This window comes from Mytilus californianus, unplaced genomic scaffold (assembly GCF_021869535.1).
Source record: "Mytilus californianus isolate M0D057914Y unplaced genomic scaffold, xbMytCali1.0.p SCAF_11, whole genome shotgun sequence".
Classification (NCBI taxonomy): Eukaryota; Metazoa; Mollusca; class Bivalvia; order Mytilida; family Mytilidae; genus Mytilus; species Mytilus californianus.
In genome coordinates this window covers 50,734,329-50,758,073 of record NW_026262593.1, presented here as the reverse complement: position 1 = coordinate 50,758,073, position 23,745 = coordinate 50,734,329, and the positions used below count along the sequence as shown (strand labels likewise).

At 32.7% G+C, this 23,745-nt stretch overlaps 1 long non-coding RNA gene across 1 annotated transcript; it reads right to left on the bottom strand.

The window, feature by feature from the left end:
* Positions 1-10,944: 10,944 nt before the first annotated feature.
* On the bottom strand, positions 10,945-15,126 carry LOC127720998 (uncharacterized). The gene is made up of 3 exons (XR_007991026.1): positions 15,034-15,126; positions 12,511-12,618; positions 10,945-11,034 (listed from the first exon to the last, which is right to left on the bottom strand). It is a non-coding gene; the product is annotated as an uncharacterized LOC127720998 (long non-coding RNA).
* Positions 15,127-23,745: the final 8,619 nt, after the last annotated feature.

Here is a 23,745-nt window from a genome sequence, read left to right as displayed (position 1 = left end):
CATGATACTGAGATATCGTGGCACTAAATCGCCTTGCACTATGCCCGACGCGCTAGACCACTCGACCACCTAGGCTCTATAAAAAAAAAGCTTTCGGTGGCCGGGTGTTACGTTTCCTCGTCAGTTTTTATCTAGCGTCGTAACACAATACATAATATATAAGGCATGAAGATGGAATTGTTACAGATCAGCTGAATTATCTATTGTAAAGGATCCTACAAATTAATGTAAAATGCAGTCACAGAAATAATTATATTATAAGTACGTCTTAACCAATGACAGTGATTTTATCCATCGGATCACCAGCAATGATTGTGACAACGAATTATATATACAGAATGTATTTTTAGCCTTGTATCACCTTCACTGCTGGTGATCCGATGGATAAAATCTGTTGTAGAGTCGAGTCGTCACTGGTTCAGACGTACTTATAATATAATTATTTCTGTGACTGCATCTTACATTAATTTGTAGGATCCTTTACAACAGATAATTCAGCTTATCTCTAACAATTCCATCTTCATGCATTATATATCATGACATAGGAAAAGTAACACCCGGCCACCGAAAGCTTTATTTTTATAGAGCCTTGGTGGTCGAGTGGTCTAGCACGTCAAGTGCAGGACGATTTGGTGCCACGATATCTCAGTAGCATGAGTTCGAATCCCGGCCAGGGAAGAACAAAAAATTTATAGATCTAACATTGTACGGCTGTTGTTTAGACGAATTATAAATACAGAATGTATTTTCAGCCTTGTATCACAATCACTGCTGGTGATCCGATGGATAACATCTGTTGTAGCATGTGTAGAGTCGTCACTGGTTCAGACGTACTTATATATACATGATATAGTCAAATGCGTTTTGTTTAAATATACTTTTTCACTTTTTTGATTTTTGGAAAATGTTGTTTGTGCTGTATTTAAACCCCTCTACCAAGAAATTTTTTTTGCATGCACACGTATACAAATTGCAGTTTTTATCCAACGCAATCATAGGTTTGAACGTTGTTTTCAATTTAGACTTATATATCATGTATATATATATATATATATATATATATATATATATATATATAATTATTCGTCTCAAATTCAGCCCAACAACGTTAGATCTTCAAATTTGCGATAGCAAATTTTTGTTCTTCCCTCATCGGGATTCGAACCGTAGCTTCTGTGACATCGTGGCAACACCGTCTGCACCTTGTCTAGCGCCCTAGACCACTCGACCATCTAGGCTACACATAAATATAGATTTCGGTGGTCGATGTGATACCTTTCCTTGTCGGCTTTATCGGGTTGTAACACAGTACATGATGTATAGTGGCAAGTAGATGGTGTACCTTTCAGAACAGCTATTTTGTCTGTCGTAAAGAATGATAATGTCAATTACCTTTATTTCAACATGATCAAATGTTTAGTCTAAAGACTAGTTTACAATAAGGTCCTGCATTGTATAAATATATTACAACATAAAGTATAATAAAATACTTAATTAAATACAAATTGTATGCTATTATACTGTTTTTTGAATTAAACAAAATATTCTTATATATATATATATATATATATATTTTATAAAGATTCAATTGTGTTACATTGATTTAAAATTGTAGACAAATTGTTCCATAGAATACTTCCAGATATCAACAAGGAGCGTTTATAGTATTCAGTCTTAAGTTATTGGAACAAAACGCATATTACAAGTACATTGTGTGGTTGTTCTAGAACTAACCCGATGCACACATCTAAATACATTGAGATATTCCGGAGTCATTTGGTGAAATATCCTAGCAACTAAATTAAGCTTTCCTATAAACAAAATAATCTGAAATGGGCATCCATCCGAGCTCTCCAAAAAGTAAGGGTGACGATGTCATATTATTACGATCATTTAAAATGATTAGTGCTGCCTTTTTTGAAGCTTCAACATTCTATCAATATTTGCAACATGTTTTGCACCTGACCAAATGGTACAACAATATTGAGATATTGATTTTGTTATCAGTAAATAAATCACGGCATTGCACAAGGTCATGTTTTTCTTGTGTTTTTCTCTAACTGTTAATGACGTCTTTACACTAAATCTATTTGATGTTGGATGTGTATTGATTGAAATTTTAGTCTTTGATACAATTTTTGTTATCAATTTTTATTGGCTTTGAACTTGCAGTCAGTAAATGCGAGTACTCTCAGATCTGTACTTTGTTGTTAGGAATGTAAGAATACACTGCCACGTCCGGTCTGTGTTTTTGTTAGATGTTATTCTGCTTGATATCGATCTAACGAGTTACATGTAAGCCCTTTTCAACTGAGTTTTATACACTGTTTAGGGGAGGGTTGAGCGCTCACAAACATGTTTAACCCCACCAAATTCCTTATGTGTATGTCCCAAGTCAGGAGCCTTTAGTTCAGTGGCTGTCGTTCCTTCATGTCTGTCATATTTGTGTTTCGTATTTTGTTTTGTTATGAGTTTTGCCGTTAGTTTTCTCAACTGAATTGTTTCATAATTGTCGAACCCTTTATAGCAGACTACACGGTATGGATTTTGCTCATTGTTGAAGGCCGTATGATTGTCTATAATTGCTTACATCCACTTCATTTGAACTTTGGTGGATAATTATCTCATTGGCAATCATACCACATCCTTATTTTTATATAAAGGATAAATGTATCCGTTAATAAGCCAAAAGTAACAAATACGTGAAAAAATTTACTTTGGCAAATATATTTGCAACCACAACCGAAGAAGATACAGATACTTGTTTTTTTTTGTCAGGTAAGCTTTTACAAACTCTACTTCCGCTATAATTCACATAACATCTGCATCAATTAGTAGAGTCAAACCGGAGATAACCGACCGTAAATAAAACGATTTCCTGTTCATTCTTGCCGATAATTGAAGTCATATTTTCCCCTCCAAATCCTTAAACGAATACCCTCAGCACACTGGACCCTGTGTATTCTGAACTTATGCAGTCACTATACTCTTAATTACATAAATTATTGCCTGTCAGGACCTGTTTGTTTAATTAATTTGACAATAAATTATGAAAACAGTATACTTAATCGATGTGCTATCAATACAAAATTGTTTACAAAAGAAGGTCTGTTAGCATAATTCATTTGCAAGATGTTAAACCGTTAACTTATAGTAGTGACCTGTCCGGACGCCTACAAGAATGGAAACAAACTATCTTTGTTTCCTTTAGTCAGAAATAGGAAACGTCTCTTCTAACTGATTTTTACAGTGTGTTCTAGTGTGTTGCTACACCACTGTCCCGCATTAGAAGGTTGAGAACTCACATACATGTTAAAACATGCAATCTGCAAAGTTCATTAAAAATGAAACTTTTACATATAAAGATAATGTCCTGTCACAAATAACCAACATTTCAGTAAGTGTGCTTGCATTTCATATGCGATTAAGGACAATAACAAAACCAGAAGGTCTGTTTAATATCTTGATTAACATCGATGGGCGACCTCATACTAGAATCCTGCACCAACAAAAAGTATGCTATACCAGTATGTGCTATCAGAAATTGATCTCAAATTTAATCAATTACAAGTTTTTTTAAGTAGTAATGATAACAGACGGTTCAAAGACTTTTAAAAATCCAAAAGGAAGATAAAGATGATAATTTTTTTTTAGTTAAATAGGATACAAAATTTGGTAAACCAATACCAACAAATGTAAGGATACATTACGATTTGGGAATACATTGGGCATATCATCTAAAGGTTTTTCAAACTGTCCAAACTCTTTTAGATTTGCAGAATCAAATCGAATGTTGAATCTGTGTATTTTGTGTATTGTTTGTGTATACTTGTCCTTCTAATGAGTTCAATCACAATATATAAAATGTTGCTGTAATATCAAAGCTTAAATACGCTATACAATAGTGTTCACCAAGTTCAACTAACAGATAGAATACATCTTCTCATTCATCAGAGCTTTTTCTTCAATAAAACTGAGAATGTTTTGTTTTAGGTCATGAGAAATCTAACTTTGTGAAAAACCGGTCTGACTCCAAAAACAAATACACCAAGGATGATATACTCAAAATGCTTACATTTTCGAACGACAGCATATTCGTTATACAGTAGGTATACCAACGGGTACTTATTGTGCACCCTTACTGGCCGACTCGATTTTGTACCCTTATTAAACAGAATAATAAAACCTTTTCAAATACAAATAGAAAAAAACGTCTTGCAAAGCTCATTAATTAAACTTTTACATATATAGACTATGTCCTGTCACACATAACCAATATTTCAGTTAGTGTGCTTGCATTTCATATGCGATTAAGGACACTAACAAAATTAGAAGGTCTGTTTAATATCTTGATAATTTCCTCGTTATTGACATCGATGGACTTCATACTAGAATCCAAGAAACGTGATGATTTCAACTTTCCAATTGATATCTTCCCATCTCTAAGCAGTGTAACCTACTCTCTGTCCCGCCGTATGGCGTTCTACTATTTGTCTAAATACGTTGTACTGTCAACACAACGAATTGGTTGACCCATACGATATGTCTGTGTCTCAATACTCTACCGACATATTTTCGCAAGTTACATCTTTCGATATCAGAACGGATGTCTACCGATTGTGACATTGTGACTCGATGTGGATTTGCATAGCGGGTTATGCATACATAGCAGAGGACGCGTACTCTGTCTGTGCACCCAGTCCAGGGCCTTTCCCTCAGTTTTGTTTGTTATCTAGATTTTTCTTCTTGATCGATTTATGAAATTTATGAAATTTATGAAATTTAATCATCGGTACACTACTATTGCCTTCATTTGCCTTTTGTTAATTACATAAATGTTTCAAATAATCCAAAACCACAAATCAAATCAAATGAAAACTGGGAACATCATGATAATGGCGATACAAATACGACGACAAGGAATGAAAAGCGTTATGGTCGTATTTGTATTAGGACATGTCAGAAAAAAGAGATAAACATTTCTGTAACATTAACGGTACCAATTTTTGAAAGACAAAAACAAACATCCGATTTTCTTTTCTCACGAGGGCACAGTCAAATTTAGACAATAAGGCTCGCCTTTCAGTCAAAGCTTTTGAGTCCTTTTTTCTACAGATTAGAATATGAGATTACTTATGGTGTCATACACTTTTAATTTTCTTTGAATAGAATGAGAAAAAAAATATACAATTTTTTTTAGCTGCTCACAACCCTTCTTTGCTACGAGGAACTAGTAGATATACAACAATCTATACTATCTTTTTTTTCTGTCTGAATGAAAAAAGAAAACATTTTATAAGAAACATACGATCGTCGCAAACCAAAAACGCCAATAATATAATCTTTGCAGATAGTAGAAAGAAAAACAAGGACAAAAGTAACAGTAAAGGTATAACAAAAAAAAAAAAACTTCAAAATTGTCATTTATATTCAAAATCTATGATGCTTTGAAGAAAGCACCGAGAAAATGAAAATCTTATGATATCAAAAGAGGGCAAAGGTTCCAAGGGGATAATCCAAAACCATAAATCAAATCAAATAAAAACTGGGAACATCATGATAATGGCGATACAAATACGACGAAAAGGAATGAAAAGCGTTATGGTCGTATTTGTATGACATGTCAGAAAAAAGAGATAAACATTTCTGTAACAATAACGGTACCAATTTTATTGCACCTGATGCCCATTTCAACAATCAATGTCGACAATTTATTTCTCTTAAATGATGTATGAGGCAAAAATATTTGAGACTAAACTGCATACAAACGACGAAGAGCTGATACAAGCAAAAACGGGACCAACAGTAAAGCCCAACCCAGACAAGGAACCAGAGCTATGCACGAGAGAGATACTTACCTGAGTTTAAAACTTAATTTTATAAATAGAACAATATCCATGTAACATTGAGAAAAGAAAAACAAAGAACTGAAAGAAAAAACGTGTATGTAAGATCTGTGTTGATTCTGTCATTCAAGGTTTATGGAGGCTTAACTGGTAACAACAGCTTAGGATAAACTTAAATGGTAAGTTTTTGACATTCGAAGCATTTCATAACTTGAAGGATTCAGGATTTTTTAAACCACGAATACAATATTAAACATTTTATAAAACGGGTGTATTTGTCCTCAGGTATAGTAAGTGCACTAGAATTGTATCTACCTTTAATTTAGGTAGCCTTTACAGTTATAAAGTGTCTTTCAAGCAAGTTGTATTGTCAGTCGATATATCCAAACTTGTTGAGGAAAAAGAAAAAATCATTTTTCAAAACATTTCTGAGAAATTCAATGAGATTTCTGATTAAACTTGAAATTTTATTCCGAAAGATACGTATATTATATATAAACAGTTTCCAATTATTCTACAGTATTATCAACAATATAAATTAATAGTAATTGACTTTTTTCAATATAAGAAAAACACGACATTCCTAATTAGTACACACAAGAAACAGATTCAATTAAAAGAAATTTAATTGGTAATTTCTGCTTGACTGCATTAAACAAATTTAATATTTATTATTCATTTACAATAATATTTTTCCAATTTATAAACCTAACAGATTCTTGTTACTTTTTTGCTACTGAACCTTGTTAATATTTGTACTTAATTTAATTAGATATAACATGAAAGTAATTAAAATAACGCCATATAAATTTTATGTGTCCAAAACGGTTTTCTTAATTTACCTTCATCAGGAACGCTCAGAGCCTATTATTTTGAAATCCAGGGATATAATAGAACTGATACTGTTGAAGAGCTTTATGACCAAGAAATATCAAAACATTATTGACAAATCCATCCAAGGTCAATTTTGTCTGAGGGAATTAATAATTTATTAATTTATAACAATTTAGGAAAATAATGTTATAAACCATGAACTACCGGAGTACTGACTACTGAGCTGATGATACCCTCGGGGACTGATAGTCCACTATCAGTGGTATCGACCTAGTGCAATGAAATAATGAAAATAACACTAAATAAATGTTATGCTTCACAAGCGCTGCTCTAGATTTACCGTGACCAGGAACGCTCCTGACTGTTACATACGATTTTTTTTTCGATAAACAAGAATTATCCTGTCAGCCTGTCCGTACTAGTATTTTGCCAGCGCAACTCCTGATGCTCCCTAACAGTTTAATGGATTTCAATAAAACTTTTCGCAAAGTTAGTGCACTATATGATGACATACAAGAACGGAACAAACTACTGTTCAATGATACAGAGTAATTACTTTAATCTGTGCGATTTCACACAGTCGAAAAAAGGGAACGATATCATTTTTATGTTGCTCATACTTCCTGTAGTTCTAATTAATATACAAAGTCTAAGATGATTAATATTTAAAGCCATTATACAAAAATGTGTGCAATTAACTTCTTGTTACTTCATCGCATAGCAATACAAACATCACTGCTTCAGTGCTTGTGTTTTATTCGTACTAGTTAATTATCATATATTTCCAACATTCTTAACAGCTGATTTAATTATTGCTATGAAAATATTAATGATAAATATATTTATTTCAAACTTCATTTAATTTCGTTTGTCTCATCAAATAAACGTTACAAATCATTGAGAGATATTATTTTATACACGAAGGTAAGATGTTTAGAATTTGAATTAACTTGTTATATTTTCATTTGATGTATGTATTCACTCAATCAATTGCTGAAGTAGAATGCAGATTATTAACTAGAACAGTGCTACGTCTTTCATGGTTAGTAAAAAAAATTTAAACAAAATGCTGTCATCTAAATTCTAAACTCTCCTTCTATTAAACTGTGTAAATATAAAGATAAGAAGATGTGGTATAATTGCCAATGAGACAACTCTTCAACCGAGACCAAATGACATAAAAGTTAACAACTATAGGTCAACGTACGGTCTTCAAAGTGTGCAAACATAAACCGCATAGTCATCTATAAAAGGCCCCGAAATGACAAATCTAAAACAATTCAAACGAGAACGGCCTGATTTATGTACAAAATAATGAACGAAAAACACAAATGATATACAGCAACAAACGACAACCACTGAATTACAGGCTCCTAACTTTGAACAGGCACATACAGAATGTGGTGGGTTTAAACTAGTTTGAAGGTACCAACCACCCCCCTAACCGTGGACAGTGATGTAAGTTTCGTTTGGGAAAGCATTTGAATTTTTATTAATATTTCAGGCGTAGAATAAGCACAGTTTAATCCTATAACAAAGTAAATTTTGGATTGTATATGTATCGCCTCATTGGTCTTGCAGTAGCTTGCTTGTCTCTAGTGCCGAAGATTGTGGGTTCGACAAACGAGGTCAAAATATAGACGTTCAATTAATATGTTCTACTCCCCTGCTAAACACGCAAAATTTAGGAATAGGAGCAAGACTTGTCCTTTTGAAGTTCAGTCAGATCGATATGTCTTCCTAAGGACTGTAATCATATAATGAAGCGCGTTCAAATTCCGGCTTGCCGTGTTGGTTTAGTACAAATTAAGTTTCATTATATTCATTTAACATTAACATATTCTAGTCCAGATATGGATGTTATATTTGCCACTAGAAATAAAACACTAATCCCTCACCATCTATTGTCTGTTCTGCATTAAGAATACTTACCATATAAACTATGTAGAAACTTTTTTAAAGCCTCTAGAAGCCTTTGCTGTAAAAAAGCCGAATTTTACGGAACACTGCTGTTATATTTTTCTTGAGATACCAAACATTCTAATTTTATGTACAACACTATGCAAGTTGATTTTGTCGAAATGCAATATCTGGTTGTAGCTTCTTTACGGACTGCTCTCTCTTATGAATTGAGAACACCCAGTGATCGATGTATACTCTAACACATGTATCTAAATTGACATCCCTCATGTGCTCGGTCGTAAACAACACGTAATAATCCGTAAATAATCCGTAAAAAAATCATAAACTTACCGAAACAAATCGTTGATAACACCTGTTACGGATCATTTACGGATTCTTGCGAGCAGTTTACGGAAGGTAACGAGTTGTTGCAAGCGGTTTAAGAGCGGTTTACGTTACTTACGGATTGTTACGAGGGTTTTATTTACGGAAAAATCAATCAGTGTAAAATTTTGTAAAGAAATTTGCCTCTCCTAAAACGGATCCTTAAGTGTGTCTATGAGTTGTTGCGAGTTGTGATAAGTTATTTTCGGATACAAGCGAGTTATTTACGAATACTGGCGGTTGACTACGAGTTGACAATCCGTAAGGGCTCGTAAGAAAAATCCGTGTATGTGAAAGAGGAATTAGATACACTATCTTAATCATAATCATTGCTGTTGATTTTATGTTCATCAGTCAATGTACGTGTCCTCGCTTGAGTAGTGCTTTTATCCTCAGAGTACTTTTTAACTCGAGTAGGTGAGATACAATGCATTTTATACATATAATGGAAATAAAAGAGCCGTCTTTTAATATAAATTTCAAACAATAACCTTAAACTTAAATCTTCAGAAAACAGTTCGTCTATCATGTTGTTCCTTCCTTTTTATTTGCAAGTCACATCATTTTGAGTAGAACTGATAAAGAAACGCTGTTTCCACTTTTCTCCCATCCTGAATGATAAGTATTAAGGTAGCACAATACAAAGATTTTATACCTCCAACTCCCCAGTTTTAAAATGCTGTAACTTTCTTTATAATGCTTGAAAATTTATAAAAGTGGTATTTATGGATCGCTAACAGATTACTCTTTCAAATTAATGCAATGTTAGTATTATACAACAATTATGTAATTAATTATAATTTTAACTGTGTCTACAAAATTTTACAAGAAATTTCCACTTTCAATTGAAATTAGCTTCTTCATGGATACCCCGAGAGGGTTGATTTTATAATATGTTGTTCCTAGAGCCATTATCTACAAAAGAGTGTCCCAGATTTTGGATAGAATGTATAGATCAAATTTTACACCTAATCAAATAATCTCTACTTTTATGTGGTAAGGATGTTTACACTAGTTACAGATTTATGAGAGAATGGAATACGATAGCGATAATTTGAGACACACTTTTGTAGCTCCTGCTGTGTTGATTAAGATAACGTTAAAATTTCTTGTGTTGTTATAGAGATGTCAGAGCTAAATTCATTCAAGTGAACTGACCAAGATTTTGCCATTAATTGCATAATAATTGATTACATAATGATTGCATAACAAAAATATTGCATTCATTTAAAAGATTAATCTTTTATCGATCTATATATACCTCTTTTATTAATTTGTATGCAGTCATAAGAAAGTAACATCATTTTAAAGGTTGGAGATTGGAAGTAAAAAAATCTTTGTATTGTGCTACCTTAATCTGATTAAGGATGTTCGCTACTCTGTTTCAAAATAACAAGCTTTTTAAAAGACTGTTATAAATTTATAGTATATAAATAAAGGAACCAAAAAAGCAGAAAAAAATGAAGGGTCTGTGTGCTTGTTTTTGAGATATAAGCCATTGAAAATTTGGCGGGAAATGATTCTCTCTAGATTTTTCATACTTTTAACATTGTCTGCTTTTCTCTTTTAAAAATTATGAAAAATAACAAGGATTTTATAAGATTTTCAAATATGGCTTTTAAAACTATATGAAATAAAATTATGAAAAGAAAAGTAGGGGTTAGTGGACAAAATTATTTAATGGCAAAACATGGATAAAACCAGAGGATTCCGAAAATCTGGCAAAAATTCAAAAACAAGAGGAGCGAACATCCTTAAAATACAGATCATGTGTCCAAACTTTGATTGTCTTAAAATTTAATCAATATTAAAAATGAGTGAAAGCTTTCACCAAGAATTTTGTCAACTAGATGGTTTAAAAATAATTGTAGAGCAGAATCTGTTGCTTTTTAATCAATGACATAAAGATGCAATTTGAATGCTTTATTATTTTAATCAAATATACTTGTAATAATGAAAAACATTATGAAAAGCTTGGTCCACATTTTAAAGATGCAAAAACCCTAATGTTAATTTACAATTCACCAGTCCATCTATTCGTTCAAATTTATTCTTTCCACCAGTACTACTACAAAATATGTACATATTTATTGGAATACAATAGAATTTCACAAAACTTTTCATCATCATATGGAAATGCACATGTCTTTTTTGACGATATTTTGGTTAGTTGTTGATTAGAGTTTACATCTCATTTTGTTTTCTTCAAACCCCCAGGGTACATCCACATATTTGTGAGCACCGCTTATCCTACTTTAAGGTTCAAAATGCAATGAATTTCTGCACAGCTGTTTATTATTTTGTGTCAATGTGCAAATGAACTTATCTTCCTTGACGACTTTGCGATATGTAGTTCAAGATAAACATTGACATTAAATGAACATTCTATGTCTCATTGGCAATTATACAATATCTTCTTATTTTTATATTAAATGTGTATTTTTTTTTTCAAACGAAATTATCTGATTATTTCCCCTTAAAGCAAACGTTATGAACTCTAATATATTTAGTTAAAAATGCAAGATAAGACAAATTTCGATTTTGAATTAAAGTCCTTTAAATGAATTGCAAATCTGCACTGAAATTTGCTAATTCTACAAATACATGAACCGGTCATCATGCATACAGATATCTTTTTTTAATTTACATAAAATCATGTAAAATAATTGCGGAATACACCATTTACTGTTTTTTACTTGAATACAAATCGTATCGTCGTGTGATTTCTCGATACACCAATGTTAATGTATTATACAGAAATACAAGACAATGAATTCATAAGAATTTTACCAACACAAGTCTTTAAAAACTTATAAAAGTAGTACAGCCAACAGCGTTATGAAAGTAATACAGCCAACAGCGTTATGAAAGTAATACAGCCAACAGCGCTCCATAACCTTATTATAAACGATACAGAGAAACTCTTCGTTGCTATAGTCTGTAGAGAAAATGGAAGATCGAAAAAGTTACATTACATTTCTTTTTAGTTTGGCTTATTGCTCCTTTAGAGTTACTTACACAAAAACTGACTTTACTAAATTATGAGGAAGAACGACACTTATCGTCAGATATAAGTTTAACGGTCACCATCACAAATTGGTTGATTGATAAGTTGTGTCAGTGTCTCACTTCATTAGCGACATGTTTCCGTGGTCATGAAACTTTAGATACAAATTAGAGTCGTCTATTCTGTAATTTTACCAATTGTAACCAATTCCCGATTGTGACATTTTGACTGAGTTTGTATTCCTGTGGTCGTTGGTTTTCGTCTGTCATTTTTGTTTTTTTGTTAATTGTATTGTTATAAATTTAGCTCTTAGTTTTCTCTTTTGGATTGTTTGATATTTTGAAATGTCGATGCCTTTTATCATGTTTACTATATATATGTTATATGTATTATATTTAGGATCCGACTTTTTTCTCTTCTACTGCATGCACAAATATTATATAAACGTTGTTTTACAAATGAAACTAACGTTTTTGTTTCAAATATTAATATGCTTGTTCTGTTTTTACAACAATAATGCTATACACTTATGCTTACTTTGACAGAATTGTCCACTATAACCACTACGACATATACAGATGTAGCTGTTGACTGAATTACGACAAGTAGCACCATTTGTACACACGTGGTTATCACAATATACATCTGGAAAGAGATATACAACGGAAAAAGAACGAAAAGTTTCTTGAAAAACTTCAAAATTTAATATATTAAATAAGTAGTGAATTGCATACATATATTACATACAGTCCCCACTGTATTTGAAAGAAAAACATTGTTTGTTCTCATCTGTGGCTACGTACCTATCATAATAAAAGTATTACCCTTAAGCCCTGTCAACAAACTTGACTGTATTGTATTGTTAAATGTGTCCTTCGAACTGAAGGATTGACTTCGATACGAAAAAAACAATGATCACTTGGATTTTTCTGAGGCAACATTCGTTTAGATGTGCAGGATGTGTGAAAGTAATAACTTTTATTGCTTATCTGCTATTTTAAACAATTTACTCGGATTACAGCGTTAGTCCGAGTATCCCTGTTAATAGTTACTAAATTTCCAGGAAAACAGCTCAGTAAAAAATAATCAATATTATACTAACCCTTCCTGAGCACCTGAGATCACCCCAAAAATTGGTTGGGTTCGTGTTGCTCAGTCTTTAGTTTTCTGTGTTTTGTTTACTGTTGTTTGTCTGTTGGTCTTTTATTTTTTAGTAATTGCGTTGTCAGTTTATTGTCGACTTATGAGTTTGAGTGTCCATTTGGTATTTGGCCTCTTTTTTATAAGTTATAACATTTAAATTCTTTTAAAGTACAGTGTATATAAGTATAGAATTCCATGGTATAAATCTTGTGTTTACGGAACACCAATTTGCTTTCCGAAATTGTGCTCATTTTCCCATATTCATTTCGATCATTGACACACTTACATTTTGTACTTCACCTTTTGTGCCGGATTGGTTAACCTGTTTATTAATTCACTGTACCAAAACTAGAGCAAACAAGCACGTGTTTAATGCATGCAGCTCTTTATAGTTAACAATTTATTGGATAAGATTAAACTATGTTGGTAAGTATTATATTCTATTCATTAGTCCATAATTTTGTTACAGGAACGAATGTATATAGAAATAAAATGTTTAGATAAAAGAAAATTATAGTAGAAAAAAACCAACATGTCATTTTCAAAATTACTTGATGTGGTTTTTTTTCGTTTGTTTACACACAGAACAAAACAACAACAAAAAAACATAGAAATGTATATCAACTTCGATAACATTTATCTACTGAGACATCATTCATATATTTCATTTACATATATTTTTGAATATTTCTTAACATGCGACTTATGTTTTTATATTCTTGTTTAAATATTTCATAAACATTAACCGGTTTGAAATTTATTATTTATTTATCAATATGGAGTTTATTTAATAGAACACAAATCTTATAACAATAATCTTTAAAGTAAGTACATTCTATTAAATTATGTTGATTAGTATCTGGTACCTCACACACTGAACACCAATTGGTGTTCTTGATTTTCCATGTCAAAAGATGTGTACCTACAGGTAACATATGATGTAATAATTTCCATCAATCATTTTTAATTTATTGTCCTCTAAGTAATTAAAAATAAAAATGTAATGTGTACTTTATATTTGGTAAATATTTTTATCTGTATTTAGTTCATTCAGCCATCTTGTAAACCCTATAAGACTTTCTTTACTAACATTTGATATAACTGTATAAATATATTTATTATTGAATTTTTGTAAATCTTATATAATTTCACCTTGCTTTAAGGAGAGTTGTTTTTACACTTAACAATAGTTTTTGTTGGGTCTCCTTTTTGCAATATGTTTTCCAAAGATTTGGTATACTCTATCTTATATGTAATATTTCAGCAATCCAATTTCTTTAGATTTCAACTCATTTAAGATTGTTTCTTTTGATATTCTACCTTTTCATCGATTATTTCATTTAAAAGATTATATTGTCTTTAATCCAATGATTAAAGATCAAACGATGCCCGTTTATCGTTAAAGACTTATTTAAGAAATATTTCATGCAAGCTATAGATTTTTTCGAAAATTTTCACATGGCCTGGGTCGTTGTATTCGAATTTTATTTCGAGCGTTAGCGAGAGATAAAATAAACGAATATAACGGCCCAGGCCATGTGAAAATGATAACAAATTTATGGTTTAAATGATCTATATCGATTCTAATAGGACAAATACGGTTATTTAAAAAACTGAAGCGAAGAAATATTGCCGTGTGTATGGCTGTTCTATTATACCCCCTGTAAGATAAAAGCTACAAATTTCAAATAATTTAAATCTAATGCTTACATGAATTATTTCTTAAATAATCACAAGAAAAAAAATATGTTCAATCCTTATAATTCTTAACCCAAACACTTTTGTTTCGTTGGCTACTATTTACTGTCAAATCCACAGTTGACATGATATAACTAAGGAGTGAGCCGCCATGTTGACCTGCTAAAATCCATGAATGTGCAAATGATGCAATAAAATATAAAATGAAACAACACCTACCTCAAAACTCCATGTTAATGCGATATCATCCGAATTTAGAGCGTACACGTAACGGAATATTCTTCAGCTTGAGAGTTTTCATTCGTATGACGGCATGTTTTGACACGACGTTAATGCGCCAAGATCATTCATGAAATTTCGCGGAATTTTATTTTATTTTGATTTTATACATTTTTTAAGATCTTATGCATTAATTCTTTTTGTTATGCATTAGAATAGGAATAAAGGTTCTTTAGTTTTCAATTTCAATTTGAACACAACGAAATCCATTCAAATAGTGTTTGCACAAAGGATACGATACATGCGGATTAACGTAGGAGGTAAATAGTAGTAGCCATTAATATGTTCATCTCTGAGTCTGTGCTAAGTATAGATCTATCGAGAATTTTATTACACTGTTGTTTACAAAGCGAAAGAATCACGTCATATTAGAATACCTCATAATATGTGTTGTCTGATGGTTCTAAAGTTTTCTGGTTTGTAAGTTTGACCGCTGCCATTTCTTACCCACGTTTTAGTTTGCACTTCAGTAAATATAGACAATGTAATTCCCCGTAGGAACTCCTTTTACGGCAAAAACTGTACAACTTTTAATATGAAGTTTCGTAAAAAATTATATCCTTGAATGGAAATTTCATATGCACTACTATTTTTTCAATGGTCAAAATATATGGCTGTGCGGCATATTTTCAACATTTATATGCCCCGAACTTCTTAGAGTTTAAACTTACACTAAAATTCTGTACTACCCCTTCCTTCTCTTTGGGTCTTCCTCAGATTTCTATTTCGCCGCTATTCATGTGTATTTATACTGGTAAAATTCCCAAATTATGTCTCTACGAGATGAAACATAGCGATCATATCTGGGAACCAGTAGGTAAACAAAACAAAATATCTATGAATACTATATATCTCCCCAAAAGAGGCATGGTTTGTGAAACAGCTGTATTTACAAAGTGCAACCTTTAAGTTTTTTCGAAGAAAAAATAAGGGATTTTGATTTTCTGGTAATCAATCAATTTTTCCAGATTCATAGTAAATATAAGAAAACTGGATCCCTACTGATTATAGTAAAATATTTGAATAATTTTCCAATTTGACTGTTCACCTTCCATTAATCTTTTCACCCATTTATATTTATTGAATCAATAAAAAACTAATCAATATCTTTCATTCCAAATGTTTTAAAGAGATTTGTTTTTTAAACCTAGCAATAATTTTTGTTGGGTCTACTTTTGCAATATGTTTTTCCAATGATTTGGTATACTCTTTCTTATTTGTAATATTTCAGCAATCTAATTTCTTTTACATTTTAACCCATTTAAGATTTTTTCTTTCGATATTCTACCTTTTTCATCAATTATGTCATTTACATAGATTATATTGTCTTTTATCCCATGATTTAAGATCAAACTATGCCCGTTTATCATTGTATATGTATTACCTCATATTATTTATTGTCTGGTGGTTCTAAAGTTTTCTGGTCTGCTAGTTTGACCGCCGCCATATCTTACCCACGTTTTAAGTATTTCAAAGTAGAAACAAGGGATTTTACATTTTTGGTAAATAATGGATTTTAAATTATCCAGATTCATGTTAAACATAAGAAATCCGTACTGATTATAGTAAAATGTTGGAATAATTTTCCAACTTGACTGTTCACCTTCCAAAAATCTTTCCACTCATTTATTTTTTTATTAAATCAAAAATCAATAACTATCATTCCAAGTCCGCCTCCAGTTTTTTTCATATTTATTGTATTTTTTTTTATTTTTTCTTGTTTATTGTTCCGAATGAAGTCATCAATCATTTTTTTAAAACTTATATAATGAGTCTTTAGATATAAGAAGATGTGGTATGAGTACCAATGAGACAACTCTCCATCCAAGTCACAATGTTGGAAACTGAAGCTAAATATGTAATCTTGGGTCTATAAACAGAGATTTCACAACTGTCGCTTTCCCAAGCATTGTTCACGTTGTTAACTTTCTTTTCTTCCATGAGTTAAGATTTTTTTCAGATTTTGTAAGTTGTTTTTCTATATTTAAATTCATACATTGAGATTTATTATGTCCAAAATAAATACCTAAGCTTTTAACAGTATCTTTGCTCCAGTTGATATTTTCAAAATTAACATGTATATTAAGCAATTGAGTGATTTCATCTTTAGAGCAGAGAAACATTGTAATATCATCGGCTAACTGATTTATTATACGGCTGTGTGTTTTTCTGTCTAACTTTATGTTTATTCCTTTAAGATTATTGTCAGTTCTTATTCTACAAGAATTTTCTAAGATTTCAACTATAAAGACAAACGAATTCCTCTTAACATTTTCAGATGTCTTGAAATCTATCCATTATTTGAAATATATGCCTTGATATCTGCATACAAGGTTTTGACCCATCTAAGCATGTAATTTTAATACCAAATTGTGTATACTAAGTGATTGATACATGAATTCTCACTCCAGATTTTAAGTATGTGAGTCCACTTTGATGAGTTACAGATCGAGTTTACATATGGTTCCGCTCCGTTGATTTTCGCTGAAATTACGGGCTTTGGATTTTGAATATTTTGTGAAAATAACAGTTATACGGACTTTTTTTCTTCACGCTTTCACGTATTGAGCTGATTTTTAGAACGTTTGGTTCCGCTCCACAGATTTGTGCCGAAATTATGGGCTTTGAGCTCTGAAAATTTCGTGAAAATAACAGTTATATGGACTTGTATTCTCAAATTTGCACTCCTAAAAATGGCTTCAAGCATTTTTTGTGAGCGGGGCCATCCGTGTCTTTCCGACACGTTTAATTTCTATCGTTTGATTGCTGGGTCATTGACGTTAACCATTCGTCTCCTTAAACTTATATTAAGATACGGGTTTATTTTAAGTTATTTAATAGATGTATCTAATGTTTGATTCTGGAACACGACAGAACAACTGCATTTATTACAAATTATGAACCAGAATAAAGGATTGTACATAAACAAAAAACGTCAGCGCTTTCATTATTGTGTCCTTGGCATCCTGTAAATTTGATTTAAGCAGACCAACTTGGAAAAAGAAAAGATATATACTTTATTCTCTTAAACCAATTGACAAAGGTACAGAGAGAGAAACATAATAATACGACATGCAATGCTTCAGATGATACATGGAGTCAAATTATACAAAATACAATACAAAAAGAAAGGGGAAAAAACCAACAACAACAAAAAACACAAACAAAAAATACATATGATATTTTATAAATTAAAAGATGGAAATAGATACGTTTAATCCCGCTGCAAATGTTTGCACCTGTCCTAAGTCAGGAATCTGATTACAGTAGTTGTCGTCTGTTTATGTAGTTCATACGTGTTTCTTGTTTCTCGTTTTTATATAGATTAGACAGTTGGTTTTTCCGTTTGAATGGTTTTACACTAGTAATTTGTTGGGGCCCTTTATAGCTTGCTGTTCGGTGTGAGCCAATGCTCCGTGTTGAAGGCCGTATCTTGACCAATAATGGTTTACTTTTATAAATTGTAACTTGGATGGAGAGTTGTCTCATTGGCACTCATACCACATCTTCCTATATCTATACACAATAAAATGTCAATTAACCCTGTGAATTGACTTTGTCATCCATTACTCTTAGAAATTTGCAGAGTCTTTTGAACGTGGAAATCCTTTTTGTTTTAAATAGACAGGAAAATTTAGCGGTGTTTGGTCTCATGTAATATGATGGAAGGAGATATTTCCTTTCAATTTCATTTCACAATGTAATGATACACACGTTCTATGACATCAAACTGAAATTATGTAAATGATGACTTTGTACTCACCAAAACTGAAACAAACATGGTGCCCATTCTGTGCTTCAACACATTTTGGTCTTTCCGGACATGGATTAGGCCAACACGAACTAGGTTATATAATTGAGATGAATTTACCTTGAATCATGGTATGCAAATGAACCATCGTATGCAAATGAACCATCGTATACAAATGAACCATCGTATGCAAATGAACCATCGTATGCAAATCGAATTTAAATGGTATTTTTGCATATACATGTGTCGTATGCTGAAGAAAATTATTTTTATTGCACATTCGGTAAAAACAAAAATAATAAAGAAGTTTGAACTAAAACAAAAAGCACAAGATAATACAATAGTGCAATAACTATACTCTGCAAAAAAAAAGAAACGCATAATGGATTTTAAAGAATTTTAATACATGTATTTTGAATGGAAATTTTACAATTATTAATAAAGATATTCACTCAAAACGTAATTGATTGAGAAGAGGACAGTCAATTCCTTCGAGATTGGTAAATAAAAGTCAATTTATCACAATTAGAGTTACTTCCGGTGCCATTAAAGTCAGTAATGTGTATGGCCATCTCTCGCTGCTAAGACTGCTACGCATCTCCTCGGCATGGATGCAATCAATGTTCTAATGTTGTAACGTGGAATTGCTCGCCATTTCTGTTGCAACATTTGTCGGAGCTGATCAAGGGTCTGAGGCGGGGGTTGACGTTAGCGCACACGTTTATCCAGCTGGTCCAATAGATGGTCAATAGGATTCAAGTCCGGTGATTTGGAATGCCAAGGTAGCACATTAATGTTGTTATGCTCAAGGCAGTTTATTGTTAAACGTGCTGTGTGAGGCCTAGCATTGGCCTGCTTGAAAAAACTTCCTCTGTCGGTCATTAAAATGCATAAGGTGAGGTTGGAGAATTTCGTCTCTGTACCTTTGAGCCGTTAAATTACCTAGAACATGTACCAATTCCGTTTTACGTTTATTAGAGATAGTCCCCCACATCATGACACTTCCTCTACCGAAGCTGTCTACTTCGTTCATTCATGCGCCGGTAGACACGAGTTCTTCCATCACGTTACTGAAGCATAAAACGGGACTCATCACTTAACCAGTGCGCCAGTTGCAGAATGTCCAGCCCCTCAATCTGTTGCACCATCGGACTCTAATCCGTCTGTGTAACGGCCTCAAAACGGGTCCAAATACGGCCTCCTGTGTCTAATGCCATGTTATCGATTGCGGACTGTTTGTGAGCTGATTCTTCTCAATCCTGGTATCCCAACTGCACTGGCTGTTGCGGCAACGGTTCGATTCCGTAGATGAAATACCCGGATAAAGCGATCTTGTCCAAGAGTCGTTAGGCGAGGTCTACTCCTCGGGCGGTCCTTAGTACAGCCAGTCTGATGGTATCTGTTCCAAAGTCAAGAAATTGTGCTCTGGTTAACATTTTCAGTTCTTGCTACTTCACTTTGGGACACTCCGGCCTGAAGTCGGCCGATGACGATATTTTGAATAGCAGGGTCCAACCTTGGCATGGCAGCGTTTTAACGTTATGATGAATTAAATCTTCAAACTTGGTCCTTATATGCGCGAAAGTGTAACAATTGAATTGACCACACACTTCTCTTGAAAAACGTTAGCAAAATTTCGCGGCGAAAAAGGTCATATGTACTTTTAGCGAGTCGCAAATTTCATGTGTCAGAGAGCCAAATCAAAAGAACAGGCATTTAAAGTTTAAAACGTACCTGTAAAAATTCGAAGATGCAATTGACCGTTTCATTTTACCTTGTAAAATATATATTTTGCATTTTGAATAATTCATCCGAGCTATGCGTTTCTTTTTTTAACAGTATACAATCTTTAAACCAGAAGCAAAAGATTATGCATACATAAAATTGATACGCCGAAGCGAAATGTTCGCCGCCGCTTTGTAAATGAGGAATAAAATTGTGTGTGTAGTATAGAATTGTACAACAGGAACATTGAAAACATTTTCCTATTTAAGGATGATCGCTACTCTGTTTCAAAATAACAAGATTTTTTAAAGACTGTAATAAATTAAAAGAATATGAATAAAGGAACTAGAAAAGCAGAAAAAAATGAAGGGTCCGTGTGCTTGTTTTCAAGATATTAGACATTGAATATTTGGCGGGAAATAATTCTCTCTAGATTTTTCATACATTTAACATTAGCAATTTTTTATTTCAAAAACTATGAAAAAATAACAAGGATTTTATAAGATTTTCAAATTTGGCTTTTTAAACTATATGTAATAAAAATGTGAAAGAAAATTAGGGGTAAGCGGGCAAAATTTTTTAATGACACTACATGGATAAAACCAGAGGATTCCGAATATCTGGCAAAAATTCAAAAACAAGAAGAGCGAACATCCTTAATAGACAGAACATGGTGTCATTGTGGTACAATAGTAAACAAATGGTCAAATGGTAAGTTCTCTCATAACATAGTGTAATCATATAATTAATATTGTGTGTGAAAGACGTCGAACCTCTCGATCTACGTTGTTTAATTCCTTTCATATTCATATGAATAAAAGGAGATTCGGGTTTAATAATGAGACAGCAACCCAACTACAAAGAAAGATAACTATACAGAGCAACATACAGTCTTCAACAATAGACAGCTGTTTATACAATATGTGGAACTCATGATTGATTGATTGATTGATTGATTGTTGGTTGCTTAACGTCCAGTGGCAAATATTTCATGCATATTCAGGACGAGAACAAGTTCACAATAAATACAATAGGTAGGTTCTGTAATAGATTAAGGGATTAAGGTCGGAGAAATTTAGACTGCCACGGGAAATGAGGGTATATTGGATAGGGACAGAAATTTAGCCTTGCAACAGGTCACCTACGGACCCCTCAAAGAGTTGTTGCAAGGGTTCTTAACGTGCAAAGAACGTGGCACTTTCTTTACACGAGGCATCGGATTTAACGTCCCCATTCTGACCGGACGTGGCTGCAAATTTGTACATCCCGCACAGCCAAACGGACGCCCCACTTCAGCACGGGTTTTACTGCCGGTCGGAGGAAGACCAATGGTGACCATACTTCTATTCCCCAGTCACCCTTGGGGGTAACTCATAATTGAAAGTAATGAATAAAGAGGTAGGACCAACTTGCCCAAAAGTCTTCACCAACATACAATAGGACATACGACAACTTCTTACTTAGGATATGGACATAGTTAAGTTAGCAACTCCAGATTATATAAAGTTATTTTCATAGCAAACTATTATTCAATTGAAATTGACATCATTAATTGTATATATTGATGATAAAATTATGAAATTATAATTTTGATAAATTTGATTAAATCATAAACTATTGATTTTATTTGTCACAAATATTTTTTTTCAACGACGTGACGTGTCAGCCAATAACTGAACGTCGATCTGAGAACGGAAAAGACTTTGATTAGAGGCGAAATGAATCGGCCGTCGATTTGGATTCTTTGAGAAATATACTTGCATGCCATGCTCTATGCTCATTTTAACATGGGTAGGCGTTATATTTGTCAATATCTTTATACCGAGCGTTAGCGAGCCATGCTTCATGCTCATTTTAACATAGGTAGGCATTATATTTGTCAATATCGTTAAACCGAGCGTTAGTGAGGTGTAAAATGTTGACAAAAATAATACCTTTCCATGTTAAAATGAGCATAGAGCATGGCATGATAGGATTATTTCGATTCTAATAGGAAAATTTAGAACTATTATCCTCTGAAGCGGACCTAAAATACACGTTCGAAAGGCAGATATTTTGATTTGATGAAGTCAAAACGATATGGCAAATTAACCGTTTCACGATAAAAAATGAACCGATACATGTAAACTTACTTCTAGAATGATTTTATCTAATTTCCTAGCGAGCAACACCAAAACAAATGTCCATTTTGATCTCCTGCGTTAGTTTAAACAATATTTATTCAGATAAATCATCACATGAAGCACTAACATCAAGGGTTAAAACGTTTGCTTTTGATTATGTATTTGGTGCTATTTTGCTCATCTGAAAGTACCATTGATCCAAAAAAGCAAAATTTTTGTGTCAACTTGGACAGGAAGAACTGAAACAGAAGCTAATAGTTCATGTCTTAAATCGGTGTATATACATGTAGGACAAGTTAACAGGAAGTGAGAATTTGTTTCTACATCACCACAACGACAGTTTGGGGAGTCTACTAAATTACGAAGGAATAGGTGAGCTTGAATCCATTCTTACGCGAGCATGAAGAATTTGACCAAGATGATATCCTACATAATAAAACATTGGGACCTTACTATTTAGGGTACGAATTTGTTTTTTGAATAATGGTAGAGATTCACATCGTATTATGTTTAAGTTAAGAGTGTTCCTTAGTCTTGTTGCCGCTGGGATAAAATATTCAGAATATAAACGGGTCCGTGTGTTGAGTTGTGTACTATTATTTCTTTGTCTTGTATAATGATCATGTCTACTTCCTACTGAATCGGGCATTAAGTCTCTTAAATACTCTGGAGTTTTATTATTCAAAATTTTGTGAGAAAAAAAAATCTATGGTTGCGTCGTCTATCAGTTAATTTTTCCCATCGAGTTTCCACACATAAATTATTAATACTGGTAAGTTTAGTACCCCCGTGACGATACGCGTCGCGTCAAACTGGATATTTTCAAGTTTAGTAATCAAATTGCGCTTTTGAGGTCAGTTAACATGTATATCATTTTTTACATAAACAATTTTCCCCCTCCAGCCTTGTGTGGTTCTCTGTCACGGCGGAAGGGGTTCTGATAATTTAAGATTTTAATTGATTCGTCTGAATGGTTATATTTTAACCAGGTTTCACTAAACGCTAAAATGTCAGTCAGAGTATTCAACTTGTATCACATCTATTTTAAGAGCT